The following is a 22,460-nucleotide window of genomic DNA, read 5'->3' on the forward strand; positions in this document are numbered from 1 at the left end:
TAAATTGGATGCTTATCTTGCTGGGATCCTATGACCCCAGCTGACTTCCTGCCCTTTGGGCAGGGGGCTGGACTCGATGATCTCCCAAGGTCCCTTCCAGCCCTGATGTCTATGAAATCTAAGAAATCTATGAAATAATGCAAATTACAAAACCACAAAATAATATCCTTGGTAGTTAGGACATTGCAGGCCACTTCAAGAATATTTTTGCAACTTTAGCTATATATTTATGTAGCTTTCAGTTTACTAAATGCTTTACATCTTATAAATTTGTGTCCAGTACTGTTCTCACTGAAGGCATTGCAGACTTCAATGGCAATGCAGTTTTGCTATTGGTGTTCCATGAAAGAAAGATCAGGTTTGTTATTTCCATTGATTTTTCCTGTATAGCACTAATAATAAAGTAAATTTAAGAAAGAAATAAAATCTAGTGTAGGATTTCTTAATGACCTAAACCAGGGGCAGGCAATTATTTTGAGCGGAGGGCCACTTACCCAGTTTTGGCAGGCTGTCGAGGGCCATATGGGTAGCCCCACCCTTTGACAGGTGCCCTTCCCCCTGGTCACCATCTTGGGACCAATGTTCCAGGGCCAGCACCCATGGGGCCCAAAGTGGGGTGTAGGCTGGCAGAGGTCTGTGGAGCTGGGAGGAGGGGGCTGGCTCGACTCTATACAGCCCCTGCATCTGGGACCCTGTGCTCCTGCAAACCTGTTCTGGGCCCCACCAGCACTGGCTCCAGGACACCGGTGCAGGCTCTGTGCTCCCACTGGCTCCCCACCCACTCACACCCAGTAGCCCCCAGCCCTGTGGTACAGGAGAGGGGCAGCGCACAGCCCCAACCTCCTGCTCGCTATCAGGGAAGAAGCTGGTGCTTCATGGGGAAAACTGGCCCCTCAACTGCCCCATGGCCGGTGCCCTGCATTGCAGGTGCTCACAACCCACACTGGGCTGTCCAGAATGGGCACAGACAGCCCCACATGGGCTGCAAGCAGCTGCAGCGAGGCACCAGGCATGGGTGGGGAGGGGCCACTTCCCCCCCACCGTGCTCCTTCCTTGCCCGGGGTCACCCCCCACTTACCTGAGCTTCCCATGCCAGGGCAGCCATGTGCTCCCAGCCCAGAAACCCAGGCTGGGGCTTCCAGCTGGGGGATGGGGCCAGGTGGGCCCTGCTGTTGTTGGAGTCCACTGGTCTTCCCCTGGGTCCTACTGCTCTTGGTTCCTGTCATTTTTTACAGGAACCAAGGGCAGAGAAATATTAATTTTCCAAATTTTTTAAGGGGCCCCATGGGCTGGTTAAAATGGACTTGCAGGCCGAATCTGGCCCGCAGGCTGTATTTTGCCCACCCCTGACCTAAACTGTGTAATTATATTCAGAACCAGCTTAAAATTAAATGGCAGTGCCAAATCCTGATAGATCATAGAATCATAGAAAAGTAGGGCCGGCAGGCATCTCTAGAGGTCATCTTGTGTTAGATGAACACCTTCAACTCCTTTGGTTCAGAGGGCTTTCTTGAGCTCACACTGAGCACGTCCCCATGAACAGGAACATGCATTTCCCCTGGGACAACTAGCCGTGGCACATATTTGTCCCACGGCTAGTTGTTCCTGGACACACACCTGCATGCACACTGGTACACAGCAAATTGTGCTGGGTGGGGTAGGGGAGGTTGGGGCCAGCACCTGGTCTGGCCCCAACAGCCTTACTTAGTGTCTTGGGGGCCTCCAAGGGCTGCAGCAATGATGAGCCAGGTGCATGGAGCCTTACCAGCACCCAGTCTGTGCCTCTGACTGCCCAGGCTCTGGTTTTGGGTAGTGCACGCTACAGCCACATGTGCCACCCTGCTTTTTTTTTAGTGTGGGTTTTTTTTTTTTACACGGGGATCTCCTGGTGTCAAAAAAAACCGCACCATGCTGCAAATTAATAGAGCAGCAAACACATGCATGTGCAGCACATGCAGTTTGTGGGGCCACAGACAGGTTTGCGGTGCTGCAAATTATACACGCATGCTCATGGCACACATCCATTGAGGTGACTGAATAATGAGCCAGTGCTTAATGGAGTAATACAATGTATATATACCAAATTCTATACTATTAGTTTAGATTTTTTATGTTTCTTTTCTGAATGGATGCTTCAGCATGTCGAGAACGCCTTAGATCCAGCATATGAACACACTGAGCTTACAGTGGCTTCTGACATGTACTGCAAGTCTTTCCAACCACATCTTCCTTTGAGTGTCATGAGGTCCACTGGGGTCATGCAACCCCTGGTTACACACCGGGGTAGGGACAGACATTGCAAAACCCTGAACCTGAATTGATTCAATCTTTGCAGGTTAGTGTAACCTGGCTAGGCTAAATCATTTTGTAATTGCACAGACATTCCAGACATGCAATGGCTCAGGCTAAAAGCTGGGGGGCGGTACTAGAGCAGCTCTACCTTCCCTTCCACAGGGCTGAGCTGAGGGAGCCGTGGGTATGGCTGAGGATGTTGTGATTAGGGAGGGGTCTGTCCCCCCTCCCCTGTCCTTGATAACAGAGCATTTATCAGCTCTGTTATCAGTATTTAGGGCCCCATCAGAAAACAAAGCCTAACTCAGTTCAAGCTCTTCTTAAACAGCTTTTTTTCCAAAGGAAGGAATGCAGGGACATTACCAGCTGAGCTCTTAATTATCTCCAAAAGCCCTAAGTGAACACTTGTCCTATCTGCTTTACATATGCTAGTATACCATATGTTGGCTGTGGTCAGTGCTGTGAGACAGAGGAGGGAAGGGATCTCTGCTTAAGTAACAAGTGGTGAGAGGGGGAAAGAGGGTGGCACAGGGAAGCCAGCAGAACCTGCTGTGCCTGCAAGTCTCTGCCAGAACTCCAGCCAGGGAGCAGAGAGCCCCACCCAGCCCAGAGAGCATGCCAGGATGCTGGGGGAATCAGCAACAGGTCTGGGACAGACATGGTATAGACCGGTTTGAGCCAAATCAGTTAAGTCTGATACTACATTTAATCAGATTTATCTCAAACTGGTTTCAGGCATTTTCAAACTCGTTTATGTGCACTGAACAGCTGTTACAGGTTTAAACCAGTTTCTGGTCACTTAAACCAGTTTATGTGTAAAGCCTGTCCCTAGCCCTGAGGAAGCATCGAGGACATAGGATACATTAACTTGCTCCTGGTTCATTTAGGGAATGCTACAAGCAGAATTCTGATTGGCTCTTTTATAGTTATGTTGCAAGTATTTAGGAAAATGGCTCTTTTCTCCCTCTCCCCCTCCACTCCAGCTGATATATATAACTGGGACAATAGGAATTTAGCCCTGAAACTATCTGTAGTATTAATTTACATCATATTATCTGTAAATATTTGCTATAATTCATATTCATACATGCATCAAACTGTATGTTTTCAGCCTTATGCATATTGTAAGAATTTTCCATTCCTTGATTTTGGCAGGTATACAAAGAGCTGTAAACTGGCACATTTTTCAGTTGTGGATTTAAAAAAGACAACAGGAAAAAGGTTGAAAAAACATTGTTGGGAGGTGAGTGTATTATTCCTCTCAGTTTGAGTAATGCAATAATTGCATGTCTTTGAAAAAAATGCTGCTAAGTTTAAAAACTGCCGAGCTTCTGGCACCTTCCATGAGCTAATACTGTATCCTGGAAAGTTTCATGCTACTTTATCAGAATTCAGTAAATCCCATTCCGAAGCCGGAACTCATGTAATACAAGCTGCCATTGGAGACAAGAGGGTTCATTTGAGAGAACTGCTATTTTTGGCATTAATACTAAGGAAGTCGTATGGAATCATGCAAACCTTTCATTTTAGTGCAATAAAGCTAAAATAACAGTCAGGCATTATTAAATCTTTCTGAAATTTTAGCTTTATGTGAGATGTTTTGAGATATTTAATATTCCCCAAACAGATCTGGCATATGCAATAAAAAACAGATATTTCAGTGTATTTCTTATCTTTCCTCTTCAGCGTCCACAACTGCACCTCCTATTTGCAATAATAACATTTCCCCCCAATGAGTTGACTTAGCATACTGAGACAATCCTTCACTTCATATAAACTGTAAATTGTCTCCTGACTTCATGAAAAATGTACCTCAGCTGAGAATCCACTTCTCAGAATTAATGGAGGGAGGCAACCTGTTTTACCAGCTGAGAACTGGTTAGGTTTAGAAACACCCAAGACTTTTCCCTTTTCTGGGAAAGAAATATGCTGCATTTTTCCTTAACCAAAATAGAAATGTTGGATTTTTTAGGAACTCTAAGCAAAACTGGAAATCATATTCCTGTTTAATGATGTTTGCTTTCTTACTACGTTTGAATAGTTTTCACTCATGGTCTTCAGTGATTACTCTTTTAGCTTACTGAAACAGCTTCTCATGGCTCAGCAGCTTTCAAAAATACTTATTTTAATACAGGAAAATTGCCATCTCATTGGGGTATTTCATAAACATCAAATCTTTCCTCAAGAGATCTCTGTAGTGTTGTTATATTATTAACAATAATATGATAATCAGTCTCCAGTAGAGAAAGGTGACATCTGAAAGTGAACAGGCCAGTGCAATGCAGTTCAAGATGTTGTTTATGGGTTTGTATGAAATTACGCATTTGACTTCATCCTTGAGGTGTCATCAGGGTATACAGATGGTCTAGAACAGATGAAGCAAGAAGGAAGACAGCTAGAGCACTGCTGGTGGAAGTCTTGCTATGACTTGCCAACTGTGACAAAGACTTCTTGGCATTGAAGGGTTGTAGGCTCAGGCTGAAGAGTCACACAGGATAAGGGCATCAGTGCTGGCATGAAGTGAGGAGAGAGCATTAGGGTGAACAAGAGGAAGCAGCAAGGAGTCTTGAACCTCCCAGCCAATGAACTTGTCTGATTCAGTTGATGTCTGACCCTTTTGCAGCCAGGGAGGCTGAGGCACCATGGTACAGCAGTGGGCAGCTCCCACACTGCCCAGGGAATGACTTCAGCTCTGCTGGGAACAGAAGGAGCTGAGTCCTCATGCTTCCAGCTCTCATCAGAGCCATAAAAGTACCTAGAAAGACCATCAAAATGTATCCTGAACAGCAACTATTCTGTGCAGGGTATGACTGACAGCAGAGAGGCATTTCCAGCATGGGCTGCAGGCTGTCAGGGAGAAACCAGGAAGATCAGGGATGCTAGAGAGAAGTGGAACAAAAATATTTTGAGAAATAATGCATTCTAGCAGATGGTTTGTAAACCTCATGCCAATAAAGGGAGGTAAGGCTGCCTACAGCAGGTAAGGTAGAGTTGGCTACTTAAGAGCCAACTAACAGACTGTCTTGGTTCTGCTTACTTAGGCACAGTAAAAGACTAAGAACAAGGAACAAGAGTCAGAGTGGGCTCATAAACCTGAGGGTGAAGAGGTCCTAAGTGGTGGGCTTGATAGATCTCAGGGAGAAAAGGTATTCAAGGTAGGAAGTTGCTCCGAAGGCACCTAAAAGTTCTGTCTACAGGAGAAGATAAAGGGCAGTACCCCCAGAAAGTGTGATAAGATGTAGCAAGGGGCCCCTGTCCCTCCTACTAGAAGTGATGGAGTGCATCACTACAGAGAGGCTAGCAGCAGAGCAGTCAGCCTGTTGCCAGGAGAAATAGGCAGCAGGTGAGGGGAGGTAAAGGGGTAGGCCAGAGCAATAAGCAAGTTAATTAAGGCAGAAGAGGAAACCCCTGGGCCTGGCCTTCAAGACCAGATGTCAGGTTCCTGGAAGGCGAAGGTGGAAGGGCTGCATAAGCCTATCTCAGAGCCAGAGCCTTAGACTGACACTGACTCTGACTCTGACTCTGACTCTGACTCTGAAGGAGCTGTAGGATACCTCTGAGTTGAGTTTTTTATAGCCAACTTAGGATGGATGGGAAGCCAAGGGCAGGGCATCTGGGAGGCACCTGATAGGGAAGGCTATGGTGGTAGGAAAGGCTAAGGCCCAGGGAAAGAGCCCTGGTAGGGGTCTGGGACCCAGGGCCTGTTTGGAGCTAAAGCTGAATGAAGTAAAGTGGGTGGTGGCAGGACCAGGGGCCTTATATTAGAGGGAGAGGGTGTTCTGACCAGCATTAGGGAGCTAGTGGGCCAGGGAGCCTAAGACCCAGGAAGAGAGCCCTGCAAAGGTTTGGGACCCAGGAGGCTGCGTGGGGCTAACAGTTGAGCAGAGAAGTGAGAGAAAGAGAGAGGCAGGGCCAGGTCCCAGCATTAGAGGGAGAGGCTAAAGCCCAGGGAAAGAGTGCTGCAAGAGTCCGGGACCCAGGAGGCTATGTGTGGCTGAAGTCAAGTGTAGGAGAGAGGCAGGGCTGGGGCCCAGCATTAGATGGAGCAAGTGAACTGGCTAGTGGGCAGGGGCCAAGCCCTGCAAGGGCCAGGGGCCTGTAGGACAGACAGCCCTTAGGACAGGCAGTCAAGGCCTAGAGGGCCACAATTAGGGCCCATGGAGCCACAGTCACTGCTGTTAGGGCCCAGGTGGCACTTGCCATGCATGAGGGGGCAGATCAGAGGGTCCAGGGCATGTAACCCTGAGGCAGGGCTGGCATGCCCAGAGACAAGGAGGCAGGGGCAGGGAGCATAATATTTTGTGCAGGTGAAGATTGGGGCCAGATTAAGGCTGCTCAGGGATGAATGAAAGGGTGAAGAACCTAGGGCTTGCTCTGGTCTCTATGGTCAGCCTGTCATGTGTTATTGGGACATCAGGGCATGGCAGGTGAGCATAGAGCAGACCAGTGGGCAGGACAAGGCCAGAGCATCCACTAAAAGTTGCTGCAGCTGTCCTCTGGAGGTAGATCCCATTGAGACCAGAGGACTGGGATAGGAAATGATCCAATGATTTGTTCTGCGAGAAGAATGAGATTTACAGGTTGATTATCGCAGCAGTCCAGGGACCTCTCCTGGGACTTAATGGAGTCTGGTGGGTTAAGGTCTTTCTACCTCAACTACCATCTTCTGGTGGGAAAGTGGTATTTGTTACAGTCTTAGGAGTTTAGAATAACTCTGTCAGGTCACGTGGAACCCATGATGCTTAGGAAAAGATAAAGACTGCAGGGCTGTGATAGCCTGGGACAGCAGGACTTTGTGAACAGCATGATACATTAGAGGCACATTACCCTACAGCCAATGTAAAGGCCATGAGACAGAGACATGTTTAATGCCTTGTCCTTCTGCTTGAAAACAAACCAGTGTAAAATGGTTTAGGCTTTGTTCCTCCCGAGCCTTTGCTAGTCTGGACTGCTAACCATGCTAGTCTACTCTGGTATGAAGTGGTATGAACTTGACTAACAAGACTTGGTCATAGGCTAAAGTAAGTTTCCAATTTACTTTGCCTTGTGGGAATTTTCTTGGTCTGCACCTGACTCGTCATATGGCATTGGGAGGTCCCCTTACCTCTCTACGTCATCAGCGGTGAAACAGGGGTGATAAGAAACACTGGTAAGATAAATCCAATGACTATGGTGAAGGGCTTCCGGATCCATGGGTGAGGTTCTTTGAAGATACAAAAGTCCTTTCTGACTGACTGACACCTTTAGAACCAGCCACAAATCCAAGCTGTGACACCAGCATAGGTTCTTCAAAGGTATGGCCTGCAAATAAGTCACTCCCTTCTTTCAGATGGTTTGTTAGCATTGACCAGGCTATTTTAGGCAGCTTTTTGAAAATAAGGATTAGGAGTCTGAAATTATTGCCTCAGTAATGTTCTCCCATGCTTTTCTGACCATGGAAAAAGGTACAGACATACATGGGAGGAAGGAAACTGTCACCTCCAGGATACTCCCTCCTTCCTTCCCTTCAGAGAAATTTTCTCCCAAGTTTTAGTTTGGCTATGTTGGCATTAAATATGATGGAGGGGAAGAAATAGGTCTCTGATTCTTCCATCTTTAACCACCAGGGAGAAGCAGAGTTGTTAAAGGTACTGTTTGTATCACATGTACTATAGACAGTTTGAAAACATTGCCTTTTTGATTAATAAAGAGCAGTTCATTTAAAATAACTTCTGAAATGCAAAAAATGTCTGTCAGCATGCCTCCATTATTTTCAGCCTCAGGTTTTCTGCAGCTGCTACTTCTCCAAGAAGGGAGTTGGATCAATCTTTTATATTATCCTTGCTGGTATTAATTTATCCCTAGAATTAAAAAATACTAAAGGATAAATTTTTACCATTGGAATGCATCAAATTTTCAGGTTTAAAAAAATCTTCCCCCAATTACTGTACATTAAGTGTACATTTAAAGAAACAGTTTCTCTAATTCACTGTATGGGTGCTGTGATTGTTTTCTCTGTTACATATTCTGAACTTGATTCAGATTCCCGTAGTTATCCATATAGAAGTCATATTTGATATCTGCATGTCATAGAACTCTTAGCCATTGCTCAGATCGCTACAGAGTAGGTTCAAGAACAAAATGTTGTTCATAGTAATGATATACAACCTCATACACACTTTTGTCTCTCAACTTGGAGTTACATTATTTTTGTTTCCCTGGTTCAAGTTTTGGACAAAACTGTGGAAAAAATGGAAAAACTGAAAAGGGAATAAAAAGTAAAAAGCAACTGTAGGAAAAGTTAGAAAAAGTACTACCATAAAACAATGAAAGGGAACACTGAATGAAAATAAAATGGGAAAAACTTCGTCAGAGATCCATGTGAAGTGTACAGCTAAAAAGGAGAAAAAAAACCAAAACTAAATGAGGACTGGGGGTCAGGGTGCTATTGCTGTTGTTGAGACTGATTTTGCTACCATGCTGCTCTGGTACAGTTCCACCAGTTATTGCACTGTTGCGCTTGGGGTCCACCACACTAGAGCCATGCATGCTTAGGCTTCCCTTGAAGCTGCAGCAACTGGCTCTCCCTATCTGTGGTGTACTTGGTCACAAGCTCAGAGACTTTTAGCCCTATAGAAGCCTGTAGGACCAGTACCAACACTCCCCCTCTAGTCCTCTGACTTCCCAGACCTCTGGTCCTAGATTCATAGATGTTAGGGGCTGGAAGGGATCTTACAGGATCATCGTGTCTAGCTCCCCTACCCTTGGGCAGGAAAGACTGCTGGGGTCAAGTGACCCAAACAAGGTGGGCATTAAGACATGTTTTGAAGATCACTAGGGTGGGTGACTATACCACCTCTGGGGGGAGCCTGTTCCAGACCCTCGGCACTTGACTCGTAAAGAAGTTTTTCCTTATGTCCAGTCTGAAGCGAGCTTTGATCAGTTTGTGCCCATTGTTTCTTGTCTTCCCTTGGGCCCTGATGTATACTCCTAATATACTTATAGGCTGCTACCAAGTCCCCTCTGAGTCTTTTCTTTTCCAGGCTGAACAGTCCCAAGCCTTCCAGCCTCTCCTCATATGACCTGCTCTCTAGGCCTCTAGTCATGTGCATGGCAAAGGGCCCTTAGTTTATAGATCACCTCCTTGGGGACTGAACAGTGAAAGCAAGCAGGAGCAGACCTTATGGGTTCCAAAATAAATAACTAAAGTACTACTTGTATTTCACCTTGAACAACAAACACAGATGTCACCAAAACAACAAGCCTCTGCATAATTTTCCTGCCGCAGTTTCCCCGCCACTCTGGAGCACTTCTTGTGCATAGGTGAGAACTTTCTAAAACAAGGCTGGTCCACCTGTAGCATAGGTCCCACAGATAACTATAGCAGCCTCTGTATGCAGCATGCAGCAGATCAGAGAGAGGACAGGCAGCCCAGTGGCAGATTGGGCAGGAAGCAAAGCAGCAAATGGGGCAGGAGGCACAGGGTAGAAAGCAGATCAGGCAAGGAGCACAGGACTAGGAACAGAGAGTGGAAAAGCAGGTCAAGCAGTGAACAAGGACTGGAATGGTGCTTGAGGAGGGTGGGGGGGCTAATTTATGGCATGCCTGCTGAAAAGGTTGACACTTTCTGCTCTCAAAGATCCAAGATCTTTCCTCGCTCACTCCCATCCTATGCCTAGCTCTTCCTCTGGGACACAAGAGTATCTCTTCCTTTCTCCTACATTATCAATTTCCTTCTGTTCTCCCACCCAACCGTTCTCTCTCCCCTGACCCCATTGCTGTGTTGTTCTCTGTAAAGCCAGCAAGCAACTCTTGTAAACTTAACTCTTTATTTCGAGGTGACCCTGCAATCACGCTAATCTGGTGATCAAACCTCCACTAGATAATCCTTTTAGCTATTCCCCCAGCTCTTTCCTCATGGGCTTTTAAAATGGATTTTCCAGTTGAGATAGATATACATAGCAAGCCTCCAGTATCAATCCAGGATTCACAAATTGTAGAGACAGAGTCTCCAAATTATCACACCTGCATTGCTTTCAAAGGCAGCTTACCCTGTGTGTAGACTGCAGGAACTTCTTCCAACTTTCCTCTGAATGCTGCTGCTTCTGACGATACGATGTGAAAAGCAATGCTCTCTCTTTGTAAACTGAGTATGTCTGGGGGCTCACTATGTTAAACAGAAATCCTTCTGTGTGGCAACAATTATTTTTCTTCTCAGGAACATTGTTTGTATATTCCATACATAATGTGAGAGGTTCTGAGACGGAGGCTCAGACATGTTATGATTAAAAATATTAGTTCAAGCTGTGCACTTTGAAGTAGAGACCTTGCTGTTGATCCCAATAGCCCCATGGTCTTTTTGAACTCTATAAATGTCCAGTCCCTTTTATATAATAGGATTAAATGCATTCATTTGTTCCTGATGTGAATTCTGATGTCTGAGCCAATATTACGTGGCATAAAATTCAGAACGTCTAGTTGTCAATTAAAAAATGTCATCTTAAATTTACTGTACATGCGTAACTGTGTCTCTCCCTGACATAAATAGGGACTGTCTTAACTGTGTTTCAGCCTGTGTGGGAATGAAAATTCAAGTATCTTGGTTTAAAATAAAATCAAGTTGTCCTCTTCATTAAACTTTTACAGTTAATAACACAACATGCCTTGGAGGAGAAATGACTGATGCCAAAGAGTAAGTCATTAAATAAAAATATTAGTGAAAGGGTGTTGGGCCCCTATTTGGCATAAACAGTAATGGTACTTTTCATCTGTAGGTTGCAAAGTTCTTTACAAGTATTAGCCTATTTTAAGTGAGGTATCTGAAGCACAGAAACTTTGAGTGACTTCTCTGTTGTGGATCAATGACAATCACTTTATTATACTGTAAGAGTGATGGTGTAGCCATAATGGTCCAGAAATTGTGCAAGAGGTAAGGATTTCTTAGGGTTGTATCTTTTATAGGACCAGCTATGTAATTGGGATACTACATAGTTGGTCCAATAAAGATATCACATGAAGAAGTCCTTGCCAATCAGTTTATCCAAATCCTGAATCTGAATCCTGTACTCACTAACTCAAACCAGCACTTCTCAAACTTTTCATGTCCTCCAGATCTGTCTGGCCATCATGCTACCTTTTCCTTTTTTTCCAGCAGTGCTTAGGGATATTCACATTTTCCGTTGCAGAGAGCCTCAACCTCTGTGAAAACAGCAGGAAAAATATGGCAGCCTACTTGCTTCTGACAGGCAGCAGACCCTCTGGCTGCAGGCAAGGCAATGAGAGGAGGACAGGAAGGCAGCCAGTTCTGTGCATGTATACAGTTATATGTGTTGGGTTGTTTTTTTGTAATGTTACCTATACTATACATTTGTAATTATAAACACAGGGAAGAGGACAGCAAGACTACAGAAGAAGGGGTCCCAATTAAGTAGTCTACAAGTGGAGTGAATACAAAGAGGAAGAATCAGGAGGTACCTTATGGAACTGGAACCATCAGTTAGTGTTGTAGCTACCAGCCACCAGCTGATGAGAAATATCAAGGTAGAACAAGGAAAGTGTCAGCCAAGCACAGTGTCCTAGTAAGCAAAGTGCAGGATGGCTGGGAGTTGTGTGTACAGGAGCAGGGAATTAAGCAGCAGGGAAACTTGTAAAGGGAGAAAGAACAGAAAACAGATCAGAGAGGAGAAGATGGAAGAGAGCAGGAAGCTGCCATTTCCTCAGCGCATCTCCATGTTCTCTGGGCAGGATTCCAACCTAGCACTGTCTTGTGCAGGAAGTCATCTGTCTTGCCTGGTGGGAAACCAAGAAGGCCACGTCTGACATGTGAAGTCACAATCAGACACAGTCACATGCTGCCACGGGCAAGCAGAGACAGAGCTTCTCTCTTGAAACTGCAACATTTTGGAAAAAAGGGTGCCTTATCTGTGAAGAGGATAATACGATGCAGTGCATTTGAAGTATACACTGGGACAATCTTATTTGGGGCCTCATGCATAAAATATGGAACTAAGTTGTGAAGGGGCAACTTTTGCTTTCACTGCAGAAAATAGACAACACCTTAAGGTGCACCTACAGAGATGCAGCTGAAGGTGCAGTTTATTTCTGATGATTTCTCATAAAACAGAGAAGCTTGATATTCAGATCCCAGTTTGAGTTTGCAGGTGTTGCACGTAGACATTTCTCATTTTACAGGTAAGTTAAGCATGCTTTGTGAGAAGTAAACATAGAACTATGCCAGACCCGTTTTACGGTAACTTTTCAACAGACAACTTCATTTTCAGCCTTGATTCAGTGGAAATGATTAAGCCTCACAGTGGAAATACAAAGAAACACAGGTGTCTGGAAGAGGAAAAATATTCTAGAAGACAAGAAAGGGCATATTCTGTTTAGCAGTAAGAAGAGTTCTCTTTATTTTTTTAAGTATGTTTTTGCTTAATTTCTTTATCAGTTCAAGTAGTGCCATATAAAATGGTAAAATCCTGTGTTCTGGTTGGACAATATTCATTATTACTGGAATTGCATTGATATTTTTGAGAAACAACTCAACAGAAAAGAAACAGTATGGATCCAATTCATAGAATCATGCTGGAATAGCACCACTGAGATCTCCACTGAGAAGAACTACTAGCACTCCACCAGCAGCTCCATTTTTTCAGAGATGTATAATTTGGCACAAAAAATATATGCAAGGCTTAGACCTATTAAGAAAATTTTGGCCTAAAGGTTTGTTGCTCTTACATATTTAAAGTAAATCAGTGGTGATCCTCCTAAGGCTATTTCTTTTACATTGGCTTGCTTTCCATTTGTCTAATTTTAAAGTATTTTTTGTTGAACAAATAAAGTTGGCCATTAATTAGCCCAGAGGTGGTCAATCTGCATGGGCAACCTGTGTGTGTGGCCTGCAGCAGATCAGGGAGAGGACAGTACAGTGGCAGATAGGGCAAAAAGTAAAGCAGCAGATTGGCAAGAGAAAGGGATTGAAGTTGCACTTGGGGAGGGTGCAGGGCTAATTTGTGGCACACCTGCCAAAAAGTTGGCCCCTGCTGGATTAGACAGTGAACATTATTTGTAGTCATTGCAAGACAGGAAAACTATAATGAAATTCTATGAGTTGAATTTCTACCGACTGCATTATTTTATAAACTAAGACAATTTAGAGAAATGTATTAGATTGTCAGCTCCAAAGACTGGTACCTCTAGCTAATCCAAAGAATGGGTATGGCAGCCTACCTGAGCCCTGAACTTGAACAGGCATATGTGGAGCAGTTAGAATAATCCAGTCTCCTGTCCATTCATTTCTTTGCCCTCTTGAGAGGACTGACAAGTTGTAATAAGGGTATTCAAGAGGTGAACACTTATGCTGGACTGTGCCAACCAACTTACTTGCTGTGTCACAGAACAAGTATCAGATGCAGGTTTCAGGTATTACCTTTCCGGCAGGGGTGAAAACCCCAGTTGACTGGAGCTAAAGTTCTTTTATTCTGCAAACTGTCAGTCATGCAGACAATCGTTAAGAGGGCCCACTTGGTCACAGGAAAACCTGCCCGAGTCAGTTTCTCTCTTGTATCAATTCCTTGCCTCACTTCATTTTCCTTTGAAAGGTGGACTGGTTTCTGCAGACTATTGTTTTCTCTTTCGATGTACAGTACCATCAAATGAGAAGTAAGGATCCTTAGTGGAATATTTACCCTACCTAGCCCAATGCATTTCCCCACTAAAACTACCTTTGTTTGACTCAATATGTTCCTTTCTGGCCTGGATCTAGCTTGGATCACCTGACCTGCAGCTTGAAACCAGCCTTTAAGTACTGGCTGCAACATGGGGAAACAGAGCTAGAAAGTTAGAGAGGGCCCATATCACCACACACACACACACAAAAATAAAAAATATCAGGATCAAAAAAGGAGAGGTGAGAAGAAGCTTGTCAGACTTCTGTTATTACTTAGGAGGTTGCTTGCTGCACTTGACATCAGGAACCAGTGAAGAGACCAGCAAACAAGGGGGGGTGACTGGAACTGGAGATTCCTGCTTGGGAGAGGAGCAGGAAGCCTTGGCTGCCTAGGGAAAAGGTTTGTGGCCTACATTCAGTTTGGTTGCTTCTTTGCATAGTTGTTTGGGACAGTGAACAAAGAGGTCCTCTCCGCAGCCACGCCCAGCCACTGATAGCAGTATGATTGAGGCTAGAAAGGCCTGAGATCATGAGAGCCTCAAGGTAATAAAAGAAGTTGGGTTTACCTTGGGTTCCACTGTCCTAGGCTTAAACTCTCATCAAAACAGGCAAGAGGACAGTCATTCATGCCTGCAGTTTGAATGGCAATTTACTGGGATTAGCCCTGATCATTCTGGGAAAAAGTGTTAATTTGTATGCTTCACAGGTACTTGAAGTGGGACAATGAGCTTGTACATCTGTAGGATCCCAAAATAAAAGGCTTTGTCCGTGGGAGAAGTCCACCATCTGTTTTTAGCCTCTGACATGAGGAATGAGTGAGCAGACTAGCTAATAAAAGAGTTTGAGTGGGAGTTTGCCGGGGCAATTTGTCCCAGCCACTTTTTAACCTTTCTTCACTATAATCTTGGTGAGCAGAAGCAGGCTAGGGAGAAAGAAGAAATATTTTAGTAGGTACCAGCAGTAGCAGAAGAATAAAAAGGTCACAGAAGAAACAGTAAGGTGCCATTGAAGCATCACAATACTAAAGCCACAGCCACTGCTGACTCTTCTTCTGCCTGTTCCTGCATGGGCTCTGTCTGGGGAAGCAGTGCTTCCATTCGGGTCTTTGTTTGGCTTTGTGGGGACTGCAGCCTACACGTCGCTGTTAAAGACAGCCAGCCTGTGGTGTGAGAGGTGCTTCCTGGTGGATTTGCTCAGGAACCAAGTATGGGAGTTGCAGGAAGAGGTGCAGAAGCATCCATGAGCATGAGGACTTAATTTACTCAATGTACAGAGACTCCCACATCAGCCAGAGAAGGTGTTGGGGGACAAAAAAGACCTGGATTCCTGGATGAAGGCATCTATCTGCTGGCCTGTTCTCTTAGCTTGGCAGGTCTGCGGCCTGCCAGGAAGCTCCATCCAACACATCATGGAAAGGTTGCTAAGATTCGTCCAGCCCTCTGACTACTACTCCATACTGCTCATCCATGTGGGCACTCACAATATTGCCAGGGTCAACCATGAATAGATCAGAAATGACTACAAGGCTCTGAGTGCAAGGGTGAAGGGGACAAGGGCTCAGATGGTGTTCCTTCTAGTACTTTAAAGAAACCTTACTAAGGGTGCAGGAATGAACCATCCTGATGCACAGAAAGACTAGCAAGTATGGCAGAGGACCAGGTTGGCTTCAGTAAGTTAAAACACAAAAAGGAAGATTACAAGAAGTGGAAACTTGGACAAACAACTAGGGCTAAATATAAGAGTATTGCTTGGGCATGCTGGGATGACATCAGGAAGGCCAAAGCACAGCTGGAGTTGCCACTAGCCAGGGATATGAAGGGTAACAAGGAGGGTTTCTGCAAGTATGTCAGCAACAAGAGGAAGATCAGGGAAAGTGTGGGTCCCTTAAAATGGGGGAGGCAACCTAGTGATAGATGATGCGGAAAAGGCCGAAGTACTCGATGCCTTTTTTTACCTCAGTCTTCATAGACTACTACACTTGGCGGAACAGTTTGGGGAACAATTGAGCAGATGACAGTGGTGAAAGAACAGGTTAGGGACAATTTCAAAAAGCTGGATGTGTACAAGCCTATGGGGCCAGATGCAATGCACCTAAGGGTGCTGGGGGAGTTGGCCAATGCAATTGCAGAGCCACTGGCCATTATCTTTGAAAAATTGTGGTGATTGGGAGAAGTTCTAGATTATTTGAAAAGGGCAAATATAGTGCTTGTTTTAAGAAAGGGAAGGAGGAGGATCTGGGGAACTACATAGCAGTCAGCCTCATCTTGGTTCCCGGAAAATAGAGCAGGCGCTCAAGGAATCCACATATTGCTCCAGCTGCAACAGCAGCTGAAGGCTCTGGGCTCCTCCTTTCTTCTCTGGTTTCTGTGTTGTGTACCGGCCCCAGGAGACAGTAGAGCTTGGCATGGCACAGCATGGTGCAGGGAGCTCAAGATGAGGCTAGGGCAGCATGGTGTGGTGGTGGTGGTCCACACAGGATCATTGCAATGGGTGAAGAGGAGCAATGTCCATGCAGCATGCATCCTAGGGGCCTGGGACCACTGCTAGTGTGACCCACAGGGTATGTGTTCTCTAACCACTTAGAACCTGGACAGCACAGTCACGGTGCACTTCCTCAGATTGTTAGAAATGGAGTATTGTTAGAAATGCGCAGCTTGCATCTTGCACTTGATAAGAAAGAAACACTGCCAAGGACTTTTTCCCTTGCCCAGCCTTGCCACAGCTCTTCTTATACTAAATCGCGGACTCTCCCCCAGCTTCTCCCTAGCCTTTCTCATGCAGATTACAGAAGCTGGAATTCAACTGACTGTGTCCTTGAAAGGGGGGGGTTTAAACTCTTGGTGACCTATAGTACTTTCTGAGCATGCTTAATTAGCTGATGCATATTTACCTCTCCGCCCTGCATACTTAAGTAGTTAATTATAATATACATGCGATGGATGTAGTGATGTAACCACATGTATGTTTGTATGAAACGGAAATGAGCTGTAAGAGTTCCTGTTTCTGCACACGTGCCCAGGAGGAAAAAGATAAATACAGCCTGCAAAAATTCCTTGGTGGGTTCAGAGTAATCTGAGTTTTTGACTCTGCTCTGATCCTATTTGCAAATACACCTTTTGTGCCATCTAATGAGTTTGTGTCTGTGATTTTAGTGGCCTCCAAGAAACGGACCGCAATTTTTTGCATCAAGATCATGTGGGCATATTTTACTTACCTAATACTTTGCCATTGCAGGTACCTAGAGGCATTGGTAGCTCCTTTCAGTCTCTCTCATTATTTTCTTTGTTTTAGGATTATGGTCTTTTGTACTATAGCAAACTCCTTTGGATTTATTTTTCTCTGACATGCATGGGGCGGAACAAAGTTAGGGAGACCAAGAGGATTTTCCCCTTGTATCCTGTTGGATACAAACCCCTTCATATTCCAAACACTATTAATTTCTAATAAGGCATGTCTCATGCCTCTTCCTTTCTAAACCTACCCCAATAGCAGGGGCTGCAGAGGTAATTACACTGAGGTAATGTTCTGCAGTATCTGTCACTGTTCTGCATTTATCAAGGTGAGGGATACCATCAGTAATGTTGGTGCTCTGAAGAGATATTATTTCTGATGCGTTCTCATTTGATGCAAGTGTGACTTTGCTTTGTTAGATGTGAACTATTAATAAGTCGTACACAAAAGTTAAATTTGAATAGTCCTATTTTCCTGCATGGGTAGATGCAGAAACTCCCAGTAAGACCTTCATGAAAATTCACTGTAGGCCTTAAAGGGAAAGTGACAACCTGAAGCCCCGTGGCTTTTTTTTTTAGTGTTTAAAGTAGATGTGGGTATTTGGTAAAATAAAGTTCTGTCAATTGACTGGTCAAATATCAGTCAAAAATTGTAAAAAAATATGCACAGAAAAAGTACAATTTTTCCATTATGGAATGTATCAAAAACAATTTAAAAACCCCATATTTCTGTCAAGAAAACTAAAAAAACCAACAAAAAAGTTGTTTTGGTATAATTGCGATAATCTTTGACCTGTCAAAAAATGCAGTTAATTGACAATTTTTGACCAGTCAATTGTTTGGCTTGCCAACCCTAGTTTAAAGTAATTTAAGGTTTTGCATCTATCCCCATGGCCAAGTAAGAGACCCATGTAGACATCAGAAAAAAAAACAAGCATAAAGGGAAAGCAGTTAAATGGACTAATTATGCACAAAGTCCTATCAAAAGCAGAAGGCAAAATAGAGAAAAAACATGCTTCTTTTTAACCACTCCTGCATTTAGTAAAGTTAGGTGATATTTGTAACAATAATGACTAAACCAATCTGAACAGAAGTGTGACTTGTTTTTTAAATGGTCAATATCTTTTGAAATATAGATTTTTGTTCTTTCCAAATTTATGCAGTTGATAGAAAACATGCAAAGATGGTCACCCCACTTTTAAAAAAACTGGAAAGTATGTGTAATATGCAGCCGGGCCTCCTGGACCTAATCAGCATTGTATGATGAACTGACATTGTTGAATTTGCCCTGGATTTATCAGCATGAAACTGAACTTGCCATGGTATAAAGCTAGAGATAAAATATTACAGCCAGTAAAAAGTAATCCAAGTTAAAAAATAACTCTCAGGCAGTTAAGATACAAGCTGCCTGTGAGTAGACTTTTTTTAGTTAGCCCCCCCAAAAGAAAATTGGTATGGAAAAATCCTGTACTGTTATAAAACTACACAAACTCAGTGTCATTTAAAATAAAAGGGAAAGGGAATATCTTGGCCTCCTTGAAATCAATGGAAGTTTTGGGCAAAATTCCCACTGATTTCAACAGGGCCAAGATTTCTCTCAAAGTATGTGTTCATATTCCTTTCCCTCTCTGTGTTTTCTTCCTTAGAAACAGCCTTTTAGACTTTCTGTGTAAAACAGCCATTTTAATGGATCTGCTTCTCTAAGCTTATTGCCAATTTTTATCAAAGGTTTTTCTTGTTCTGATGTTTTGATATTTTGAAGGGAAAAAATAAAGTTATTTATCTATTTAATCATATATTTCAAATGCTAGTTGTTAACAAAGAACTGTTGTTAGTTTTAAAATTGAGCAGTTTTGGTCTTTTTCAAATTTGACTTTTAAATTCAATGCAGCAAAGAGTGCTGCTTTAAAATATATAAATATTCCTGCATTACACTGGCATTTTTTCCAAGGTAAAATAAAATGTAACCTAATTTTTGGCATAACATTTATAGAAAGCATCTGTGAAAACCTAATTCCTTCCCACAGATGCCTGCTCAGTTTTTAAAGGAGAATAAAAAAATCTCATCATAGTGTCCTATACAAAGCTGATGAATAGGTTGGTTTAATTTAATAGTAGGCTACTGGAAGAAACAAGAAGGAAATGGACAATGGCTCCAAATAAGACGCCTAGTAATGACTTCAGGTCTGTAAAGATATGAGGCAGTGCTTTTAGGTATAAAGATGCTACTTCTAGACACCAGCCAAATTAAAAATATATTTTGCAAATTCTGTGAGCCAAAAGACTGAAGGAATATAAGGATTTGAACAGAGAGTCTCTAGCTTGAAGGGGAACAGTAACTATTGAAAAACAGACGGATGCATACTGACAGCCTCTGGGAGAGCTGAAGACATTAACCTTTCCTAGGAATCCACCAGGGATGGTAATTCTTTACATAAGATAGACATGCTTGTGCACTGCTGCTTGTTTTTAAACTCCTTTTGCTCTTGTATTATACAATATTCCTCCTATTAGGATTAAACAAGATTTGGCTTAAAAAGGTCGTCTGGTCACTGACTCACAAATAACTGCTCAACTTGCACCCAGTTAGATCTCCTGAGTAAGCATGGTGGGTGTTGAATCAAGACCTGCTGTAAAAGTAGAACTGCATATTTCCACCCTATGAGAGATAAAGGCACAAGACCTAACACCTGCATGTGTGTGTGCTCAGCAAGAAGAGACAGAGGTGCTGCTGGCACTATGCCATGACAGCTGGCTCTAAAACTTCCAAGCTTAGGGGCAATATCCTCAGTGGGTGACAGTTTGCACCTGCTGAGGATTTGTCTCCAGGTGTCTAAAGTTAGGTACCTGAATCCACATTTAGAAACTGAACTCAATCCAAATCTGTTGGAGCCAGCTGAAGCATTCCAGCAGACTTCACTAGACTTTCAGACTCTCGGGGCCTGTCTGTACTGCCTTAGGACCACAACAGGGAGCGTCGCAGTTACCCATACCACCCCGCTCTGCGCATGTTACATGCCAAAACTGATGTCATAGTGCTGCATGAAGGTGGCTACATTACATCTGATTTGTGATGCGCCATATGGAGAAGAGATATGGCTCTCTCTTCCACTTTCCCCAAAAAGGGTGGAAAACAGCATTCCAACCTACATTTGGAAAAGTAGAAAATGTTCATTTCAGTCCCATAATATTAGCGTAATAAATAACCTTAGACACAGTGTGAAAGTATTGGCTTTAATCCTCATCTATGCAAGAAATGTCATGATTCTTTTCCACTTTTGGGGAGTTTTGAGGTATTTGCTGAAGAATCCTTCTAACATAGGCACTATATATAAAGTGAATACACAAGCGAGCACAAATTCCATCCAAACAATCTTATTTCCCAAAGAGGTTTTCTTTTATTAGGCTTCATTTGAAAATCTTCACTCTGAGATCAGGTTAAAAATAATTCATTAAACTGATAGTAATTGCCTGCAAGTTCTGGCTAACGCTATTTCACGCACTGGTTATGAAGAATTCCTGCTCTCACACTGCATAACATATCAGTACTTTTTCTTCTTTCGCACAGCTGCCATAATCCATAATAAGTAGTTGTTTAAACATGACATCAGTAAATGTCATCTGTACTTTCTTTCTCCCAAGGCCATCAGGAAATGGTGTCAAGGAGAAATAGCTAAATAGCAATATGTTTCATCTTTCTTTTGTTTCTGTATACACATTCTGTTTCCAGATATTCATCAGTAAGAGAGAAAAAGCTAATAGAGGGAAAAAAACCTAATCAAAAGCTTTCTGCCTGAAGTCATTTGCTTTCCTGTTCATACCCAGAGTCCAGGGAAGTGATTATAGTTATACATGGTTGTATTCTCTGAGAACGTGAAAACATGACAGTATATTATTAGTGCAGACACATAAGGAACAGCTGTTACTTAGTGTTTGGCTTCCAGCATTAGGCTGGAACTATAAAGTGAAATGCTACTTCTGTAGGAGGAGATGAACAAATCACTAAGAATGCCCTCTTCTGTAGGGCACACAATCTGCATGTAGAGCATTTTGGAAGTCTGCCTTTCAAAATGAGGCAGAAGGAGAGTAAAAACACCAATGATTTGTGCTTACCTTGATGCAACTTGGTGGCGCCTCTGCTCTCTGGTCTGAGAATGAGAGGACAGGACAAGTGCAGAAGCTTACTGCTTTATTAGATTACTCAAACTATGTATTTAGCAATTAGACAAGCATTGGTTTACCAGATGAGCTATAAATACAATATCTACAAAGTACCAGCCATCCAAAAGAGATAAGAACCATAGCACCTCTGTTCTGCTAGCCTTTTAAGGAATCATACTTACAGTAGCATAAGATCTGTAATGGAAAGGAGCTGCACTGCTCTTAGCAACCACAAACCTTTGTTCTGTTTAATTTGAGGATGCCTCAGCTTTATATATACTTGCCCACCCTGTGCAGTACTATGGCATCATTAAGGCATTACCTTAACTACTGCTCCCGTTCTATTATAACTAACTGAACAATAACAGATCTTCATTTTAAGTTAGTTTTTGTGTATCAAGTGAAAACTTAGACTTTACTAAAAACACCTAAGACATTTCTGTGGATGTGATGTTAGACTGAAGTCTAAGATGATGCAGCACTACGGAAGTATATTTATTGATGGGTTTTCAGGGACTCAGCAGGATGTAATGGAGCACCAAATGCACTTAGGCTCCTAATAGGAGGAATAAGATCTGGTGCTAAGTGGCTTTGCCCAAGGTCACACAACAAGTTTGTAGCATTTGAGCTGAACCTGGATCTCCCAAATTCCAGGCTATGGGCTTAACTTCTAGACCATTCTTCCTCTTTGATGACACTGTTACATCAGCACACAGGAAGCAACATACATTTAAGCAACTTTAGCATGAAGTCAGAAAGGTTACAAATGGAAACCTCTGACTGCATGCCATATTGATCCTAACTGTACATAAGCACAGCCGTGAAGTCATCCAGAGACTGGCTGACATCAATGGAAGATCTGCCTGGACTACTCTTGGCCATCATCAATCAGAGTTATAGCATATCCTGTTGTCAATACAGGGTTGTTCATTGCAGTTTAGCTACATTACTGTCGGGATACTGGGATTGCTCCAGATTGGGAGTTAGCTTCCCACTTTAAACCTGAAATTTGGAACCTCACCCTAACTTGCCTAAAGAGAAATGAACCCTCTTCAGTTCTCACATGCATCTCATTATCCCAGGGCTCTCCCTTCTTGCTAAATTTAGAAATATCAAAATGAGTATGCTAA

At 43.3% G+C, this 22,460-nt stretch overlaps 1 protein-coding gene across 1 annotated transcript in view; it reads right to left on the reverse strand.

Annotated features, from left to right (window-relative positions):
* The window catches only part of FHL2 (four and a half LIM domains 2), a 68,073-nt gene extending 46,732 nt beyond the window's left edge, over window positions 1-21,341 (reverse strand). Inside the window, exon 1 of the mRNA XM_019529578.1 lies at window positions 21,283-21,341. The gene's annotated coding sequence lies outside the window, so the exon portion shown is untranslated. The remainder of the gene's footprint in view (window positions 1-21,282) is intronic.
* Between the last annotated feature and the right edge of the window lie 1,119 nt (window positions 21,342-22,460).

The sequence above is a fragment of the Crocodylus porosus genome, unplaced genomic scaffold, assembly GCF_001723895.1.
Source record: "Crocodylus porosus isolate Cpor-Errol unplaced genomic scaffold, CroPor_comp1, whole genome shotgun sequence".
Classification (NCBI taxonomy): domain Eukaryota; kingdom Metazoa; phylum Chordata; order Crocodylia; family Crocodylidae; genus Crocodylus; species Crocodylus porosus.